General features: G+C 43.3%; 1 protein-coding gene across 4 annotated transcripts in view; it reads left to right on the top strand.

Moving 5' to 3' along the window:
- LOC110531981 (FYVE, RhoGEF and PH domain-containing protein 3) overlaps positions 1 to 13,859 on the top strand; it is a 109,348-nt gene that overhangs the window by 44,682 nt on the left and 50,807 nt on the right. The window lies entirely within an intron of this gene.

Raw genomic sequence — 13,859 nt, 5'->3', positions numbered from 1 at the left:
TGTGTGTGTGTGTGTGTGTGTGTGTGTGTGTGTGTCTGTGTCTGTTTTTGCATAAGTAGAAATGTTTTAACACTCTCATTTATGATAAATATGTGTATGTGGTTATATCATTGACTTGTGTTTTCATATTCTCTGTTTATGCACATTGCTCATCTGTGCAGCCATAGCCAGTTGTAGTAATGTCTATAACGTTCGTCTCAGACCGTCTAAGTATGTGTGTGTATCTGAGTTTTCTCTGAACCTCTGTCTGGGTCGAGGGGGTGTGCAGGGATGTATGGGGTAGAAGCTGTCTGCTGAATGTGGGCTAATTCTTTTAGCCTGTTGAAATATTCATGCTAGCCTGCATGTTTTATTGAGAGACTAACATTGGGGACAATTTATGCTCCCTTCAGTCTCCCCGGTGGTGTTATTTCAGTGAATACTACAGTGCTGGGTGTATTTTTACTCCTTGAGAGAGTGATGTTAGCCGAGCAGTGTGGGAATGAGTGTGTGAACTACGTTAACTGCTTACATTCCTGCTCAGTTTGTCTATATTACTGGGTGTTTGACTGATGAGGTGAGTAAGAGTTGCCCCTTCCTCCCGCAGTTTAGATCATTTATGGGGGTTTTCAAATGTAATGGCCGCGGTTCAAAATGTCCTTCTGATGATTTGACAAAGCCCGGTCCCATCAGCAGGAGGAAGAGGTCATGTTGAAACAAGGTGACACACCACTGACCTCATTCAGCTGTCCAATACCAACTAGGGCATGACCACATCCCACACTATCCCCAAAGATTACTCAGCTATAACAGCAAGCTAATTGAACCACTATTATTACTATTTTGGAGGTATTTTACTATCATGTGTCTATTCACTCTCTGTATTTCGCCACACCATCCTTCAGCTGACAAAGGGGGTTATCTTGAGTCGTATGGAGTCGTAGTGTTTCCATGACGACCGGCGCCAGCTGTGCGAGGCAGGGGACTGTTGTGTTCGTGTACTCACCGACCTTGTGACCGGGGATCAATGTGAATGATCCAGGAGTAAAGCTCTCATGGATTAAATATCTACAGCCTTCACTATCTACAGCCTTCACTATCTACAGCCTTCAATTTCTACTGCCTTCACTGTCTACAGCCTTCAATTTCTACAGTCTTCACTATCTACAGACTTCACTGTCTACAGCCTTCACTATCTACAACCTTCAATATCTACAACCTTCAATTTCTACAGCCTTCAATTTCTACAGTCTTCACTATCTACAGCCTTCACTATCTACAGCCTTCAATATCTACAACCTTCACTATCTATACCCTTCAATATCTATACCCTTCAATATCTACAACCTTTAATATCTACAACTTTCAATATCCACAGCCTTCAATATCCACAGCTTCCACTATTTACAGCCTTCAATATCCACAGCTTCCACTATCTACTGCCTTCAATATCCACAGCCTTCAATATCCACAGCTTACACTATCTACAGCCTTCAATATCCACAGCCTTCAATATCCACAGCTTCCACTATCTACTGCCTTCAATATCTACAACTTTCAATATTTACATCCTTTAATATCTACAACATTCACTATCTACAGCCTTCACTATCTACAGCCTTCAATATCTACATCTTTCACTATCTACAACCTTCACTATCTACAGCCTTCACTATCTACAACTTTTAATATTTACATCCTTTAATATCTACAACATTCACTATCTACAGCCTTCAATATCTACAACTTTTAATATTTACATCCTTTAATATCTACAACATTCAATATCTACAGCCTTCAATATCTACAGCGTTCACTATCTGTAACATTCACTATCTATAACCTTCACTATCTACAACCTTCAATATCTACAGCCTTCAATATATACAACCTTCAATATCTACAACCTTCACTATCTACAGCCTTCAATATCTACAACCTTCAATATCTACAGTCTTCAATATCTATAGCCTTTAATATATACATCCTTCAATATCTACAGCCTTCGATATCTACAGCCTTCGATATCTACAGCCTTCAATATCTACAACCTTCAATATCTACAGCCTTCAATATCTACAGCCTTCGATATCTACAACCTTCACTATCTACATCCTTTAATATCTACACAACATCAGTTTTTTTCTGGACAGCTGCTGCAAAGATTAAACCAACTATTAAGTCAGTTTTTTTTATATATATTATATGTTATCGTTACAATTTGGGCTATTAAGCATAACTATGACTAAAGATTCTAACCATGATGAATATGAAGATTGATTGAACCTCTCTTTGAGTGTCAGATGGTGGTTGTCTGATCTCCTGTCTTTGGTAAGTCTGGAGGGACAGGAGGAGTAGATCTAATTGGCTGGCTACACCACACCACACACCCAAATACCAGGTTGAACAGTCAGCATGATCAGGCTGCTGTATCACAGCTGTAATTATCATGTGCTAGTTGATACAGGGCACCTGGGGTCCTTCACTGGAGAACTTCCGTTACCTCCCTGCCTGCAGTGTGTCATTTTAGGATTTGGCTGGGGGTTTAAATATTGTTAGATGTCGAAAGAGGTGTTTTAGCGGACCTACCCCTAACCCATACTCTTAACCCTAACCTAAACCCTAAACCTAACCCTAGCTCCTTACCCTAACTGTAAAACTAACCCTAACTCCTAACCTTAACCCTAAACCTGATTCTAACACCAATTCTAACCTTAACCCTAAACCCCCTAGAAATAGCATTTGACCTTGTGGGGACTAACAAAATGTCCCCAGTTGGTGAAATTTTTGTTTGTTTTTAAACATGTCCAGACACACACACACATGCACACACACGCACACACACTGCCTACTTCTAAATAAAAGAGCAGTTCAGCAGAGCATCGTGTGTGTGTGTGTGTGTGTGTGTGTGTGTGGGGGGGGGGGGTGGTTGAGAGTCAAGTCTCTGTAGCCAGGATGATATTTAACATCTCTTGGAGGGGAGGCCATTTGCGTCTCCTGTTTTAAAGCGCTTCATTACTTCAAAAGGAAGCAGGAGCCGTGAGGTATCAGTGATGCTGGAGCTGTGCCTTTGTAGTGCCCTCTAGTCTCTTACCAGTCTGGGGAAGAAGAGGGATGAGTTGCAGGATATTTAACAAACCCAAAGAGCCCCTCTCTCCGCCGTAGGCCACGTTGTGTGTATGTGTGTGAGGATGTAAGACCCTGGAGTCAAGGCCCACTAGACTAACATCAGGAGGCAATTTTAAAGGCTGCTTTAAAGCTGGAAACTCAGTGCTTACACTCACCAATGGGCATGTGACAGGAATACCTTCAGCTGTCATATGCTGTTTTATAGATACTCATAAATGCATCACAAAGAAATCTCATTTCATTTCTCTCATTAATGAACTGTAGTTGGTGCATATGATGCTGCTGTGCTCGGTTATTAGTTAGGCTAGTGGGTACTACTGTTGCAGGAATAGATATGGGGAAACAGTAATATTGTTCTGTTTTTTCCACCAGGGTTACCACAGTATATGATTGTTAAATGCTTTTATGGGTACCACATTTGTTTTGTGATGCAATTTCCTGAAAAACACTGCATTTTTTTACTTACCTTTTATGAATTTACCTTCAGGAATTCTCTCCACCCAGAACTAAAGCTCCACAAATGTACATCCTCCACATATCATTGACCTGGCTTTGGCTAATATGGTAATTTATCTTAGCAGAATTGTTTTATCTAAAGTCAAGACATTGAAGGTTGTGCAATGTAACAGCAATATTTAGACTTATGGATGGATGCCACCTGTTCTATAAAATACGTAACAGTTCCGTATTTCCCTGAAATAATAAACTTATTGTTTTGAAATTATAGTTTACGGATTTGACCATATTAATGACCTAAGGCTCGTGTTCTGTGTGTTTATTATATTATAATTAAGTCTATGATTTAATATTTGATAGACCAGTCTGACTGAGCGGTGTTAGGCAGCAGAAGGCTATTAAACATTCATTCATTTCCTGCGTTTAACAGCAGCTCTTCGCAATGCTTGAAGCACAGCGCTGTTTATGACTTCAAGCCTATCAACTCCTGAGATTAGGCTGGCAATACTATAGTGCCTATAAGAACATCCAATAGTCAAAGGTATATGAAATACAAATGGTATAGAGAGAAATAGCCATATAATTCCTATAATAACTACAACCTAAAACTTCTTAAGTGGGAATATTGAAAACTCATGTTAAAAGGAACCACCAGCTTTCATACAGTGCCTTGCGAAAGTATTCGGCCCCCTTGAACTTTGCGACCTTTTGCCACATTTCAGGCTTCAAACATAAATATATAAAACTGTATTTTTTTGTGAAGAATCAACAACAAGTGGGACACAATCACAATCGTGCAAAATTATTCAGCCCCTTTACTTTCAGTGCAGCAAACTCTCTCCAGAAGTTCAGTGAGGATCTCTGAATGATCCAATGTTGACCTAAATGACTAATGATGATAAATACAATCCACCTGTGTGTAATCAAGTCTCCGTATAAATGCACCTGCACTGTGATAGTCTCAGAGGTCCGTTAAAAGCGCAGAGAGCATCATGAAGAACAAGGAACACACCAGGCAGGCCCGAGATACTGTTGTGAAGAAGTTTAAAGCCGGATTTGGATACAAAAATATTTCCCAAGCTTTAAACATCCCAAGGAGCACTGAGCAAGCGATAATATTGAAATGGAAGGAGTATCAGACCACTGCAAATCTACCAAGACCTAAACTTTCAGCTCATACAAGGAGAAGACTGATCAGAGATGCAGCCAAGAGGCCCATGATCACTCTGGATGAACTGCAGAGATCTACAGCTGAGGTGGGAGACTCTGTCCATAGGACAACAATCAGTTGTATATTGCACAAATCTGGCCTTTATGGAAGAGTGGCAAGAAGAAAGCCATTTCTTAAAGATATCCATAAAAAGTGTCGTTTAAAGTTTGCCACAAGCCACCTGGGAGACACACCAAACATGTGGAAGAAGGTGCTCTGGTCAGATGAAACCAAATTTGAACTTTTTGGCAACAATGCAAAACGTTATGTTTGGCGTAAAAGCAACACAGCTGAACACACCATCCCCAATGTTAAACATGGTGGTGGCAGCATCATGGTTTGGGCCTGCTTTTCTTCAGCAGGGACAGGGAAGATGGTTAAAATTGATGGGAAGATGGATGGAGCTAAATACAGGACCATTCTGGAAGAAAACCTGATGGAGTCTGCAAAAGACCTGAGACTGGGACGGAGATTTGTCTTCCAACAAGACAATGATCCAAAACATAAAGCAAAATCTACAATGGAATGGTTCAAAAATAAACATATCCAGGTGTTAGAATGGCCAAGTCAAAGTCCAGACCTGAATCCAATCGAGAATCTGTGGAAAGAACTGAAAACTGCTGTTCACAAATGCTCTCCATCCAACCTCACTGAGCTCGAGCTGTTTTGCAAGGAGGAATGGGACAAAATTTCAGTCTCTCGCTGTGCAAAACTGATAGAGACATACCCCAAGCGACTTACAGCTGTAATCGCAGCAAAAGGTGGCGCTACAAAGTATTAACTTAAGGGGGCTGAATTATTTTGCACGCCCAATTTTTCAGTTTTTGATTTGTTAAAAAAGTTTGAAATATCCAATAAATGTCGTTCCACTTCATGATTGTGTCCCACTTGCTGTTGATTCTTCACAAAAAAATACAGTTTTATATCTTTATGTTTGAAGCCTGAAATGTGGCAAAAGGTCGCAAAGTTCAAGGGGGCCGAATACTTTCGCAAGGCACTGTATGTTCTCATGTTCTGAGCAAGGCACTCAAACATGAGCTTTTTTACATCGCACATATTGCACTTTTACTTTCTTCTCCAACACTGTGTTTTTGCATTATTTTAACCAAATTGAACATGTTTCATTATTCATTTGAGACTATATTGATTTTTATTTATGCAATATATTAAGTTAAAATAAAAGTGTTCATTCGGTATTGTTGTAATTGTCTTCATTAAAAATATATAAATATATAAAAACATCGGCTGATTAATCGGTATCAGCTTTTTTTTGGTCCTCCAATAATCTGTATCGGCATTGAAAAATCATAATCGGTCGACCTCTAGTACAGACAGTAACAGAGTCTCTGCTCAACCAATCCGGAGTACCTGATGATTAGGTGCAGGCCTTTCTACTTGCCTTGGGAGCTTAAATCCATTGTTGTTACTGCAGCCTATATACTGTACCTCCGGATGCTAATGCTAAACTAGCAATGAAAGAACCGCAGGTTGCTATTAGCAAACAGCAAACTGCACATCCTGATCATGCTTTTATTGTTGCAGGGGATTTTAATCACTCATCTGAAAACTGTTGTTCCTAAAGTCCACGAAATTGTCACCTGCCCCACTAGAGGAGACAATACACTAGACCATGTGTATACAAACAGGCTTGCAAAGCCGTTCCCCTCCCCCACCTTGGACAGTCTGATCACCTTTCACTGTTCTTGCTCACCAAGTATTTACCCCTCATTAAGGCGTGAAACCATCAGTGAGGACAATCAAAGTGTGGCCAGAGGGGTCAGACTCATTGCTACAGCACCAGTTTCAACACACAGACTGGAGATTGGTTGCCACTCAGGCCACCCTTGACTCCCATATGGACATTGAAACATATGCTTCTTCCATTCTGGATTACATCAACATCTGCATAAACAATGTCATCACCCATAAACTAATAAAGACCTTCCCCAACCAGAAGCCTTGGATGAACAGAGAGATCCGACTACTGCTAAAGGCAGTAAAGGCTAAAGGCTTTTAGATCTGGTGACCCTCATCCAGGGTCAACCTAAAAAAAGGGCATCAAGATGGCTAAACATGACCACAAATTGCAGATTTAGGAGCACTTCAACAACAACTCCGACCCTCGACGAATGTGCCAGGGCATCTAAGCCATCACAGACTACCGACCAAAAAACCCTACCCCCACAGCCAGCGACGTCTCCATCGCCGACGAGTTAAATAGGTTCTATGCTCGCTTCAACAGGGACAACAAAGATCCAGCCATCAAAGCTGAGCTCCCCCCAGACGACCTCCCCCTCAGACTATCCATTGCAGATGTGTTGTCTGCACTGAGTAGGGTGAATGCACGCAAGCCTGCTGGCCCTGATGGCGTCCCCGGTCGTGTGCTCAGAGCATGTGGTGGGCAGCTGGCCGAGGTCTTCACTGACATTTTCAACCTGTCACTGGCCCAGGCGGTTGTCCCCATGTGCTTCAAGACCGCAACCATTATGCCAGTGCCAAAGCAGTTGACCGCATCAAGCCTGAATGACCTCCGACCTGTTGCACTCACCTCCACGATCATTAAGTGCTTCGAAAGACTGGTTTTGGCCTACCTTAAGTTCTGCCTCCCTCCACCACTGGATCCCCACCAGTTTGCATACCGACCAAACAGGTCTACAGAGAACGCCATCTCCACAGCTTTACACTCTGCACTGACACACCTGGACAAAACCAACACCTGTGAGAATGCTGTTCATAGACTTTACCTCAGCATTCAATATGATCATTCCCTCTAGGCTGGCCACCAAACTCCATGACCTAGGGATCAGCCCCTCTCTCTGTAACTGGACTTTGGACTTCCTAACCAACAGACCCCTGTCTGTCAGGGTAGACAACTTCACTTCCTCAACCCTGAACCTGAACACCGGTGTGCCACAGGGCTGCGTGCTGAGTCCCCATTGTGGATTACAGGAAGTCTAAAAGCTGCAGCCACGCCCTAGTTCTCATTGATGGCACTGAGGTGGAGCATGTGCCCAGCTTCAAATTCCTGGGTGTCTGCATCTCTGATGACTTCTCCTGGACCCTCAACACCTCAACCCTGGTCAAAAAGGCGCAGCAGCACCTGTACTTTTTGAGGAGGCTGAAGAAAGCCTTCCTGTCTCCCAAGATCCTGGTGAACTTTTACCGCTGCCCGGTCGAGAGCATTCTGACTAACTGTGCCACAGTGTGGTTTGGTATCCGACCTGAAGGCCCTGCAACGGGTGCTGAAAACCACCCAGCACATCACTGGTGCTCAGCTCCCTGCCATCATAGACCTCAAACACAAGCAGTGTCTGCGTAGGGTGCGCGGTATCATCAGGGACCCTTCACATCCATGCCACAAACTGTTTGCCCTCCTACCATCAGGCAGGCAGTACAGGTCTCTACATTCCCACACTAGCAGCCTCAAGAACAGTTTCTTTCCAGCTACTGTAACCCACAGCACTAGCCATCTCCACCCGCCCACATCCTAGTACTGCCTCTCAGGGACCTTGTTGCACCACTCTCTTTGCACTCTTCATGGTACTACTGGACTCTGACATTGCTTTGCAAAGTCTGATTAAGGACATTATTCAATTGTACATGTACATGTCTACCTCGGTAACCTCATTGCTGCTATCCCTGCATTTCAGTTGCATGCCTCCTTGCACTTTCAATTTGCCTTCCTTGCACATTTAGACTTGCCATTTGTACTTGCCACTGCTCCAGATTCCAATGGCGGCGAGCTTTACACCACTCCAGCCAACGCTTGGCATTGTGCATGGTGATCTTCGGCTTATGTGCGGCTGCTTGGCCATGGAGACCCATTTGCTGAAGCTTCCGACAAACAGTGCTGACGTTTCTTCCTGAGGCAGTTTGGAACTCAGTAGTGAGTGTTGCAATTGATGACAGACAATTTTTAATGCGCTTCAGCACTCAGCGGTCCCATTCTGTGAGCTTGTGTGGCCTACCACTTTGCGACTGAGCCGTTGTTGCTCCTAGACCTTTCCATTTCACAATAACAGCACTTACAGTTGATTGGGGCAGCTCTAGCAGGTCAAACATTTGACAAACTGTCTTGATGGAAAGGTGGCATCCTATGACGGTGCCACGTTGAACGTCACTGAGCTCTACAGTAAGGCCATTCTACTGCCAACATTTGTCTATGGAGATTGCATGGCGGTGTGCTTGAATTTTATACACCTGATGCCGCCCTGTGATAAGCAGTGCCCACTTTGTCAAAGGCAAAATATTTTGCTTGTCCATTCCCAGCGCACCTTTCAATGGATGCTGTTGGAGAGATGCATCGCTGTGGTGCTCCACCAACGTTCCGTAAATAAAAAAACATCTAACATAAATCATGTAGAGGATACAGGATATGGTAAAAAATAGTATGTGGCTTACAGGCTGGAGATAAAATGTATGACAATTTATTTAGATCGACACTTTCTACATCATCCATGCAGGTTTTTCCGCTCAAATAGGCTAAGCTAAATCGCGCCCAATCAACAAAATTAACATGCGGAGTCAATTACAACTGTTTTCGTGATTCAGTGATTTTTGACAAGCTGATCATAGCGAAAAATAAAATACTCCTGCATTTCCTGCTGTGTAAACACATTGTAAATAGGCTCACGATATCTCCCCCCAAAATTGTGTAGCTGATATTCAGAGCTTAAATAGCCAAATTGAATTGGTCACAGGAATCAGGACTAATAAAGTCAGTTCAATAGCCTGTTTTACAAATGGTGGGCCTACCACATGGATGGGCATTCATAACATTCCATTGCTGGCTGACATGGAAGGCTACACTTCAGTAAGCAGGAGCCAACGTCTTTGGGACGTCTTTTTTTGGTGTTTTACAAACAGTAGGCTTATCACGTAGATGGGTGTTCATAAAACTCTATTTCAGGCTACACCTCAGTAAGCACGGACAGATGCTGATGCCTTTTGGACATCTTTTTTTGGTGCAGCCCGTACCTGCCTTGATTTCCATATCCACATTTTTGTCACGGTCCAAACCAAATCTGAAATTATCATAGATGTCTATGTTTGGTTCAGATTTGGTCCAGTCTGGACCAGTCAAACATAGACGTCTATAAATGACATATTTTCAACTTTCGTTCAGAACAAAAAATAAACCTAATTTCAACATCCAGAAAAAACACATTTTCAACCTCTGGAAAATACTCGTTTTCAACGTGCAGAAAATAAGTATTTTCAACTTTAATTCAGAACCAAAAATGAACCTAACTTCAAAGTCTGGAAAACATATCTTTTAGATGTCTTTTCAAAGTCATTTTGCTTACTGGGACTATTTTAGTTTTGCGGTGGCAGCATTTTTTGGTCTTGCCTTGGGCGGCAGAGAGGCAAGAACAGGCCCTGGTGACAGCCCTCTCATTAAGAGCCCACTGGCCTGGCCAGTTTACATGATTTAACTGAGTGAACAGGAAAGTGGCATGTCTCCTGTGGGCTTGCTAACATGCCTCAGGTGTAGAGTAGACAGGGTAATAAAGGACCTTATTTCCTCTCTAATGGCTCCAGAGTTTCCCCCTATAGCAGAGCAACACACTGTGCTCTATAACCAAGGCCACGTTTTCCCACTCTCCACTGTGTTTGTGTGTGTGTTTGCTAGTGTGTTTGCTAGCTATCACGATGAACTGAGGGATTTTAAAAAATTGATATTGTTTTTATTTAACCTTTGTTTAAGTAGGCAAGTCAGTTAAGAACTAATTCTGATTTACAATGACGGCCTACCAAAAAGGCTTTCTGCGGGGACAGGAGCTGGGATTAAAAGTACAAATTAAAATGAAAATATAGGACAAAATCACATCACGAGACACCACAACACTACATAAAGAGAGACCTAAGACAACAACATAGCATGGCAGCAACACATGACAACACAGCATGGTAGCAACACAACATTACTCTTTTTTTGATGGGAGGCTCTGCTGAAGACTGTAGACTACTGTTTGAGGTGTTTTGAGAGAAGGTCAGCAGTTGTTGTCTTTTCCAGGGATATCACATGACCAAGTCCCGTTTTGTTATGGTTTCAAGTACAAGAGTCACATGAAATGTTAAACCTTTCTCTCCGAGTCCTGAGTCTCACATATTATTCCCCGCATAGTTTTGAAAACAGGAGCATGATTGGCGAGAGCTCTTCAAAGTTTGGAACGTTCCCATGCTGACGCTGCCATTTTGAGGCCCAAAACACTGAGTGACTTTATAAAACAGGTACTGACGTCAAATTAAGATACTAAAGCCCAGTTAATGTGCAGTGACCTTTGTCTGTTTGTTGGGTAGAGTCGTGTATCAGCACAGGAGATCAGTGGGGGGTGTCGCCCCTTGTCATGCCCTCCGCACACCCACCCTCACCCCTTCCATCTCCTCTTCTCTCACCTCCACTTCTCTCTTCTCCACCTATCCCACCTCTAGCACACATCCTCTCCCAGGTCTCTTCTGTTCTGTCCTCACCCCTTTCACCTCTCTCTCCTCCATCTCCACTCCTCTCATCCCCTTCCATCAGTGTGCTGGTGTGGTCTGGACACGGCTTGTCCTGTCCTGGGCGATACCCCAATCCCAACCCCAGACCCAGGCAGTACTATATCTATCTTCCCCCACAGGACCACTCTGACTGTCAACAAACAGGGTGACACTCCCCTCTACAGGCACACACCCGTCCGGTCCTAAGGAGGACCCCACCACACGTGTGAAGGAAAAGAGAGGGAGGAGGGGTATGAAACCAGGCTAGAGAGAGGTTAGGGGTGAGGATGAGGGGGAAGCTGGTCTCATCCCTCCCTGTCAGTGATAGCAAACCACACTAAATAAACACACACACACACTGCCTCTTTAAATGCCACTTCCTGCTGCTGGTCTCTTGATAAACTGTCTCCAAGTGATACTGCAGGCTGTACTACACACACACAAGCACACAGAGTGTTTCTCTCTCCCTACTGTCTGTACTGTTACATAGCCAGTAAATTACAGTGTGGGAGAGAATTTAGGGTTTGAGTGAAATGTTATTTTGCGGCAGTGAGAGGTGTCTAGGTTGTTGTATGTGTGGAGTGTGTGTTTTTTGGGGGTGCTGTGTGAAATGTTTGCTTTTGTAGGTCTATGTTTTTGGTCTCGGTAGAATGTTATTGTGTGGTAGCGGTGGGAAATGTTTGCTTTTGTAGGGCTGTGTTTTTGGTCTCGGTAGAATGTTATTGTGTGGTAGCGGTGGGACTGTTAGTAAGAGGTGTAAAATGTTGCAGTGGGAATGTAATGAGTTACGTGTCACAGGAATGTTGTGGTCTCTCTCAGTTTAGTGCTTGACATCTTAAAGGATGTGGCTTACCTGCAGAAGCAATGAGTAGTAGTGGACCTACACTGAGCTGAGAGTGTGTGTGTTTAGTGTGTTTGTGCTGGCATTTGTACGTGTGTAACCAGTAGCATTGGGGGTGGACTTTAATACATAATAATTCACATTCAAAATCACATTTACAATCAGCAATTAATCAATCATGCTGTCACCTGCTGGTCATTCAGTAAGCCGGTCCTGTCCGTCATAGTGATTGGTGAAATCAGAACAGTCAATATTAATTAAGATAATCACTACTTTCACACATCAGAAGCCTTTAGTCAGTAGAAGATAGCAGACAGAGTATTGACCTGTAATCTAGAGGGAATCAAGTCTCAGAATCTACATAATCAAGGAATACCAAGTTGAATCTCTTTATAGTAGGCTAGTTGTTGTTAGGGCCATGACTCATGTTTACTGTAGTGCAACCAACACCCCCTAGTGACAGTGGTCAGGGTGGGACTGTCGTTTTCCACCAGCTACTGTATGTGTGTGTTCTCTTTTCCGATGAGAGGATGTGTGTCTGTCTTGAGTAGCTGTAGATCAGTGATGGGCAGCTTTGATGGGGGTGAGGGCCACAAAAAAATCTGAACTCATCATGAGGGGCCACAGTGGTTTGCGGGTCTGCATACCCCACATCCTACCCACACATGTAGTCAACTGATTTGTGCAATCAATCCATTTGTGCAGTTAACTTAACTTAACTCTCTGTCTAAATGCATTATACCAGACGCCAGGTCCGACCGTCTTTCTTCTCGAATCTGTAGCACAAAATGATATGGAGGTAAGATAGATATCGATTTTGAGACATGACATTTTAGTATGCGAAGTTCCTGTTCTTATTTTGAAGATGTATCACAACAAGCGTGTTTTGCGAAATGTCACAGAGCACTGAGCTCATTTTATTCCGTTCAGTGTCAGGTTAGTTTAACTTTTTTTGCGACCCACGTGTCAACAACTTTTCAGATAACCACCACAACACGTTTAAAATCCTCGAAAGTCGCTTCGAGAAAGCACACCGCTCTGTAGACAAAGCTTGGTGCTCGTTACGGGATGTGCTAGGTTACGAAATCGGACTTTTTGGATGTCATGTTAATGATGTGTTAGAGAAGGAACCGCGCTGAACGATTCAGAACGTGAGCAATCCTATTTGTCTTGGTAACTTGTATTTTAGAACACAAGAAAGGGACCCAGCCTAAGATAAAGGGCTTGTTTTCCAGTCCCAGTAACATCCATCAGTCATGGTTGGTGAGCAGCATGCATGATGATTCACCTCTGTGTTCAACCACACGCTCTTTTTCTCTCTTACCGTCATCAGTTTAGTGGAAGCAACAGTGGACTCACCGTAGCCTTGCTCTGTGCTCTGATATTACATCACGTATGGTACAAGTGTGTTGGTGAGTATGTTCGCCTGCTGTGATGCACTTTAGCCATTGTTGACGGGGATCAGCTCACCACAGTGGATCTGTATCCTCCCATACATCTGACCTCTCCTGTACACCACACGACATGAACAGTACGCTGACGCCGGGCTTTAATGTTTTACACTTTCTCCCCCTGAGACGTTGCCTTGCCGTTTGCCTGTGTGCATGTGTGTGCATGCGTGTGAGGCTGTGTGTTACTGGTTTGACAGAGTGCTTTGTCGTAGTACCTGGTGTCTGCACGCCACACTGCTCTCCTGTAGAGGTGGGAAGGAGAAGAGGACTGGACTGCTCATTAAAGGGCAAACAGATAAACTTGATTTCT

This window comes from Oncorhynchus mykiss, chromosome 9 (assembly GCF_057628025.1).
Source record: "Oncorhynchus mykiss isolate SJ-2025 chromosome 9, ASM5762802v1, whole genome shotgun sequence".
Taxonomy (NCBI): domain Eukaryota; kingdom Metazoa; phylum Chordata; class Actinopteri; order Salmoniformes; family Salmonidae; genus Oncorhynchus; species Oncorhynchus mykiss.
Note: the sequence above shows the minus strand (reverse complement) of the source record. Positions and strands in the feature narration are given on the sequence as shown.